General features: G+C 43.7%; 1 pseudogene; it reads left to right on the top strand.

Annotated features, from left to right (window-relative positions):
• Window positions 1-602: 602 nt before the first annotated feature.
• Window positions 603-1488, top strand: LOC142852766 (cone-rod homeobox protein pseudogene; annotated as a pseudogene).
• Window positions 1489-7808: the final 6320 nt, after the last annotated feature.

The raw sequence follows: 7808 nt of genomic DNA, 5'->3' as shown, positions 1-7808 counted from the left end.
ACATCCACTCTTGAGCCCAACTGTCTCTGAAATTGTAATTCCAAACCCATAGTGATATACATGACCCTAGTTAAATTGAGTGGGACACAAAACAAAACAAACAGTTACAAATGTGGGGAAAAGACTTGTAAAGGACAAAGACACGCTATCAGGAGTAAGAAGGAGATAAGAGAGTGGAAGAAGAATAACCAGAATATATTACATATGTACATGAAATTTCCAAAGTTAATTAGCAAACAGATAAACATACACGTAAGAAATTGAGCACACAATTCCACTGTATTTGGAGATGAACCTAAAGGGAAGCATTTAGGTTATGAGGGTTCCACCCTATAAGTGAAGCATGCCCATTGTAAAAGGGCTTGAGACTATATGTTCTACCTGTTGCCGTGAGATTCATTCATAATGTTGTAATCACAAACCCTTCCTCACAAAACACAAACCCTTCATTTTTGCTTCTGAGCTTACAGAACCTTTTAAGAAACCCCTCTTCTGCTCTAGTCCCTGTTGTCTGATGACACCCTCCAGGTTCTGGCCACCAGCAGAGTCCCCATTTCTTCTTCCCAAAGGTGCCCTCTTCTGGGCCTTAGTCACTGAAGATCATGATGGCGTATATGAACCCGGGGCCTCACTATTCGGTCAACGCCTTGACTCTGAGTGGCCCCAGTGTGGACCTGATGCACCAGGGTGTTCCATATTCAAGCGCTCCCAGGAAGCAGCGACAGGAGCGAACCACATTCACCAGGAGCCAGTTGGAAGAGCTGGAGGCCCTGTTTTCCAAGACCCAGTACCCGGATGTTTACGCCCGTGAGGAGGTGGCTCTCAAAATCAACCTGCCTGAGTCCAGGGTCCAGGTATGGTTCAAGAATCGCAGAGCGAAATGCAGACAGCAGCGGCAGCAGCAGAAACAGCAGCAGCAGCCCCCAGGTTCACCCTGCGAAGAGGAAGGCAGGCACATCCCCACGGCCCTCTGCAGATGTTTGTACAGACCCTCTGGGCATCTCAGATTCCTACAGCCCATCTCTGCCTGGTCCCTCAGGCTCACCTACCACAGCAGTGGCCACTGTGTCCATTTGGAGTCCGGCCTCGGAGTCTCCTTTGCCTGAGGCCCAGCGAGCTGGGCTAGTGGCCTCAGGGCCCTCTCTCACCTGAGCCCCCTATGCCATGACCTATGCTCCTGCCTCTGCTTTCTGCTCTTCTCCCTCCGCTTATGCGTCTCCAAGCTCCTATTTCAGTGGGCTGGATCCCTACCTTTCTCCCATGGTGCCCCAATTAGGGGGTCCAGCTCTCAGCCCTCTCTCAGGCCCTTCTGTGGGGCCGTCTCTGGCCCAATCCCCTACCTCCTTGTCAGGCCAGAGCTACAGTACCTATAGCCCCATGGACAGCCTGGAATTCAAGGACCCCACAGGCACCTGGAAATTCACCTACAACCCTATGGACCCTCTGGACTACAAAGATCAGAGTGCCTGGAAATTTCAGATCCTGTAGAAGAGGCTTCCTGTTCCCCCTTCCAACTGAAGCACCCTCTCTGGGCTCCATCTGCCTCCTCCAGCTTAGATTCCAGGAGAGTAGCCCCCAGGAAGGGACAGAAAGTAGCAATCCTGCCAAAGGCTGTGGACAGTCAGCCTCAGGTTCAGTCCAATCTCAGCTTCATCAGAGAGCCTAGCCCCTGTACAGCCTACCCCATCAATGAAAGAGGCTCTTGCCTCTCCTGAGCAATCAGTAGATGTCATGATTGTGATGTGTATGTCTGCTGCTTTTCCAAAGACTTCAGTAAAGGTGCTTAGAATGCGCTCCAGAGAGAAAGGAAATCTGTCTTGCAATTTACCTGGAGAATGTTTAAGTCAGAACTCACGGTGCCCTAAGCCAGGTGTGCTGACTCAGTGTTTATAGTCCTACAATGGAAGAAACTGAGGCAAGGGGGATTTCTGGGAATTTGAGGCCAGCCTAGGCTCTAGAGTGAAACCTCTAAATTCACTTGGAAATTTTTATACAGTTAAAGTTAACAAATGTCAAGCTTACATGGTAGATTTAAGGGGTTGTCCATTTGATTTATGTGTATATATGATTTATGTATCTGTATGGATATTACAGGCATGTGCCACTAAACTGAGCTGGGAGGCTGTGTCTTGGACAAAAGCAAAATGCAAAAGAAGATTGATATGAATATTTGGGAGGACTTGAAAGATGAATAGAATGTATTAGAACCTAGTCACCAGTTCCCAGGTGAGATTGAGGGGGCACCAGTGCTGGGGTCTTCTGGATGTCTGTAGAAATTGAATCTCATCAAGAGGCTGGAAGCCCAGTTCATGGGCCCACCTTTTAGATGTCTACAGAGTATGTCCAATATATATATTTCATAAGCCAGGAGTGGTAGCACACACTTGGTCACCACAGGGAGGTGGAGGCAGGGGGGGAGTAAGAGTTCAAGGTCATCCTTGTCTATATTGCAAGTTTGAGGCGAGCCTGGGCTACATAACACGCTCCCTTCCTCCTACAAATTCCACATTCCAAGTCATAAGACTGACCAGGAAAACGGTTGTAGATTAGGGGACCAGGAGTCCCCCTCATTTGATGTTAGCTTCTCTGTTCTGTTCTCTTTTTTTCCCACTTTCTGGCCTCTCAGGTCTCCCTTCCCTGGCTACCCAGAGTGAAACTGATTAAAAATGTTAGATCCCCCCCCAAAAAAAAGAAAAAAAGAAACCCCTCTTCTCTCTAAATTAACCTGTCTATATACTACCAATACCATCATAATACAGATCAAGATGTGTATTAAAGTGACTCACAGTAACTTCTCTGTGCTTTCTTTTCCTTTTTATGTATACTTTATAGAGGGAAGACACAAGGATGTTTCTTCAATCCATCCATGCAGTGTGTGTGTGTATGCATTCTAAAATGAAATGGAAATGGGGAAGCCAATAATTCATTCATTATTTTTTACATTATAATTAACAATAGAATTGATCCCAATTGGAATTAAAATGGCTTGGATTTTTTTTTTTTTTTTGGTTTTTCGAGACAGGGTTTCTCTGTGGTTTTGGAGCCTGTCCTGGAACTAGCTCTTGTAGACCAGGCTGGTCTCGAACTCACAGAGATCCACCTGCCTCTGCCTCCCAAGTGCTGGGATTAAAGGCGTGCGCCACCACCACCTGGCTTTGGATTTTTTTTTAATTGAAAAACAAATTTCTGCCTCCTCCCAGCCTCCCATTTCCTTCCCCCTCCTCCCACTTCTCTCCCCCTCCCCCCACTCCTCTCCCCCTCCCTCTCCAGTCCGAAGAGCAGTCAGGGTTGCCTGCCCTGTGAATAAATCTCAAATGATTTTTCTTTTGGTCCTGTCGATCAACCAAGGTCTAACATTCTCCATGATCAAATTGTAAAAGTAGGATGCATAGATGTATAACTCCAGAAGTTCTTGTAACTCTCTCTCTTTCTCTCACCCGGTTCCCAAGTCTTGTCAACCCAGTCCTTGGTGTTTCTTAAGCCCTTTCTGTTTGCTGAAAACCTTCACATCTACACTGCTCTCTAACTCCTCATCCTCTGTCATTGCCATTTCTGAGCCTTTCAGTTTTCTTTCTCTGGAACTGTTATGTTTTCCTTCAATCAGAATCAGTTGTCTAAGTTTTCTCATCAAATTCTCTCAGTGTTCCTGTGGTCCAGAGGCTCTATGCACATTGATGCTTGTAACACACTGTCTCTTGTGCTAGCAAGCACCCATCAGCTATTTATGAGTAAGAACGCTTTAGAGTGACTCTAGACATTCAAGGAAGCAAGTATAAGGAATAAAGTACATTGGACTTCAACATTGTTGCTGCTGGAAAATATTTTGATGGGTCATCTGAAAAAAATGAGAAATTTCTTCACAGATTGTCATTCTCAATCTGTACAAAGGAAAAAAATCAATACATATTTGAAAATCACTTTATTTATTTCTAACTCTAATTAATCTTAATTTTATTGCTTTTATTTCACCAAATAATACATTGATGATTGCTACAATATGCTCTTATTAGTGTCATAGAAAATGCTTGCTGAATTTTTAAAAATTATTGTTTAGTTTTTGAGCATGTAATATAATTATATCATTTCCCTAGTGCCTTTCCTCCCCTCAAGCCCTCCCACATATAACCCTCCTTGTTCTCTTTCAAATTAATCTCCTTTTTCTATTAATTGTTGTTACATGCATATATGTATATATGTAAATATTCCTAAATCTGCAAGTGACCTGAACACTTGTCCCTGCAGACTATGAGAGCCACACAAGCTCTCAAAGGAGAGAAGCAAGCATCAGTCCTATCCAGCTGTTATGTCTATGACCCACAACAATGACCAGCATGACACAATAACCCCAAGGGTGTTGTAGTGGCACACATACATGGGTAGTAACCAAAAACTCAATAATTGGATTTAGAACCTGCACAACAAGAGGAAAATTATGCCTGGTCCTGAACATCTGACCAACTACTCATGAATCTTGCTGAAATTTTTAAGTTGGATTGAAAAGGCTGAATCTCTCTGATGTCCTGAGTCAAAGTGGATTGTGATAATCTTCTTGAATAGTTTTACATTTACACTTTATGCTTTTAAGTAAATGCATTGACAACCATCTTAGTCAGCTCTGGCTACCATAAAAGATGAGCATAGACTGTGTAACTTAAACAGCAAGCATTCATAGATCATGGTTGTAGAGAAAGACAAGGTCAAGAGAGATTACAACCTACAGTTCCCTACCTGGCTCCTAGACACAATCTTCTCACTATGTTCTCTCATAGTGGAGAGAGGGGTAAGAGTTTCATGGAATCTTTTCATAAGGTCATTATTACATTCATGAAGGTTCCATCACTCAGACTCAATAAACAGCCTATGAAAAACAAACCCATTTGAAAAAGTCATCTGAAAAATGTAAGTTCTACAGCAGAGGTTCCTTGCTAAAGCTGAGCCTCCTTGACAAATGTTTTTCCTGGTTCAGAAATAGAGACATCCAGAGGCTGCTGTAGATGTGATGCAAATGGACCCCCTTACAGCTCAGTCTGGCAGCTGGACTCACAGTGGAGTGGAACTTTTCTGACACACAGGTGTTAGCTAGAGTCACATAGAGAAATACCTGGGAGATCAGGCAGCTGAGGACAGTATTGGATTTCCTGTATGGCCGCTCGGAGAGACCAGTTTGTGAATCTCTGAAGGGGAAGGCTAAGTTGCAGTGGAGACACATGAGTCAGCTGATGACCCTGGCTAGGAAAGGCTCAGGCATTGAGGAAAGCCAACACACAACAAAGGCCTTGGGCGCTGCAAGTAACAGGCCATATGGATAGGGCCACCAAAGCCCATTGGAGACAGATGACACCACCACGAGCCCCACAAGCCAGACATGGAGATGTGGGGGCTCGTGTCGCCCTCGCTGCATTTCAGCATTACTCTTGTCCAGTGTGCCCTTGGTATCTTCATGTTATTCTTTTGGGGAATGGGAATGTTTACTCAGTGGCATGGTGTACCGGAAGTATGTAACTTGGTTTTGTTTCTACAGGGGCTGAAAGCTAACAGACTGATTTGAGTCTTGGAACATACTTTGAGACTTTGAAAGTTTGGGAGACTATTCAGACTATGAGGACTTTTTAATTTGGACTAAATCTATATTGTATTTTGAGGTGGCTGTGAATCTGAAACCTGGATGATAAAATGCTCCCCAGAACAGCAGCTGAATGTGTCCTAAGACGGCGTGTCTCAGGAAAATTCTAGGTACTACACGAGATAGGCTATGCAATGATGACCTTAATAAACATCTCCATCCACAGAAGGAAGTAAACTACAGGATATGGCAACGGCGCTTGAGATACTTCGGCCGTGTTATAAGAATGAATGATGACATTACCCAAAGATAGAACTGCTTGGAAAAGTACAGAGGATAAGGCAAAGAGGAAGACCCAAAAAACACTGGATAGATAGCATAAAGCAAGACTGTGGACCTTGGGTATGCCAATAACCCAAGCATCTAGGACTGCCCAGGATAGGAATAACTGGAGAACCACCATAGATGGGCTGCCTATGCACGCTTATGCACTGCCGGGCATAAATGAGAAATGAGGATGTTGATGAGTCGATGAGTGACAGAATGGCATACTTTAAACCTGAAGTATATCCCACAGGCTCATGTGTTTGAACACTTAGTTCACACACGGTAGTAAGGTTTGGGAGTGTAATCTTTAAGTCAAGAGGCAAGGCTGTTGAGGTGGTCACTAAAGGTGGACCCTTGAGAGTCATAGCCTGGCTCTGCTGTCAACCTAAGTCCTTTCTGTTTCCTGACTCACCAATATATGAAAATCATGGAACACAACTTCCCTCCACAATGACCTTCACCATGCTTTCTCTGCCACAACGGATGGTAGTCCCTGTACCCATAGGCCAGAATATTCCTTCTCCTTTATGTTGCTTCTATCAGATATTTTGTCAGAGAAATGATTAAAGCAGCTAATTTAATAGATCTGCAGTTCATATCCACTTAAGTCAATATTTCTTAGTGAGTATTTTTTTCTTTAGAATTGGGTAATGAAAATGTATTTCTGGCTTCCACCACTGTGTCAGAGCTCAAAGGGACAAAGGTTGAATTTATCTCATAGTTTCAGATGTTTCCATTCACATTTGTCTGGCTCTATTGCTTTAGGCTTGTGGCAAGGGAAAAACTCAAGCCAAAAGAGCATCATGAGACAAAGATGCCCATGTCAGGGCGCTCTGTACCCAGACAAAGTGAGCAAGAGACTAGTTTGAAGACCTTCCTTTTAGAGGCATGCTGCCAGTGACCTGCTTCCCTTAATTAGGCCCCACTATGTCCAATAAATTACTAAATTGTAGATATAGCAATGAATCAATCCATTTGAAGAAGTCAGAGCCCTCACGGCCCTGCCACTTCCCAAAGGTCTCGTCCTCGAACAATCTTTGCATTGTGGACAACACATGAGCCTCTCAAGAACATTCTGTATACAAAGATAATAACTGATAAATATGTAATAAACTGTATTTAATTCACATAAAATATCTAACATATATCAAATTTATGAAACATAAAACACCAAGGCAACTAAAAGTTGGCAATGCCCCCAAAAGAGAGGAGTCATTGAAAGGATTGGCTGTATCCCAAAGACAGAGTGTGTGCTGCCATTGAACTCATTTAACGCTTCATGGTTTATCAGCTGATTACTGCCGATTGCTTTATAGTTGAATGTATGAGGATGATAATACAGTGTTTGTGATAGACTATAACCTCTAGAGAGAGGAAAAAAACTAAACTTTCTGAATTGATCAACAGATCATTAGCGGTGTGCTCTTTGGCTGAGAAAAAGAGGGGAACAAGTTTCAGAGTTAAGTGTTAGGTTTTATTGTGGAGCCACTGGAGGATTTAATGAAGAAAAGGCTTGTCGGTTGCTCTTCCACTCATATAAATGGCTCCCTCTCCCAGAGCCACCATTAACTGCCCCGAATGAGGGGTGGGACCTCCTGTGCTCTCTTCTGCATGCTGAAGTGATGATGGGTTAGTCTCAGGCGGAGCTAGCACAGGTGACCACAGTGAACTCACAAGTGTGACAACCAGTTCATAACTGGAGCGCTCACCATTTAGGGAAATTCTGACTCCTCAATTCTTGCTGACCTATCTTATCTTCTGGATGTCTCTGCAGGGATAATATAAATTGTTCCGTTCAGGTCAGCACATTCCATGGTTCACTATCACCATACTTGGCCCATTTCTAAGTCTTTGCATTAACTGGTGCCAACTACAAAAAGGAGCTTTGAAGTCTGAAAGTGGCATTAATCTGTGGGTA

The sequence above is a fragment of the Microtus pennsylvanicus genome, chromosome 6 (genome assembly GCF_037038515.1).
Source record: "Microtus pennsylvanicus isolate mMicPen1 chromosome 6, mMicPen1.hap1, whole genome shotgun sequence".
In the NCBI taxonomy this organism is placed as follows: Eukaryota; Metazoa; Chordata; class Mammalia; order Rodentia; family Cricetidae; genus Microtus; species Microtus pennsylvanicus.
The sequence above is the reverse complement of the archived record's forward strand: the minus strand, read 5'-3'. Positions and strand labels throughout refer to the sequence as shown.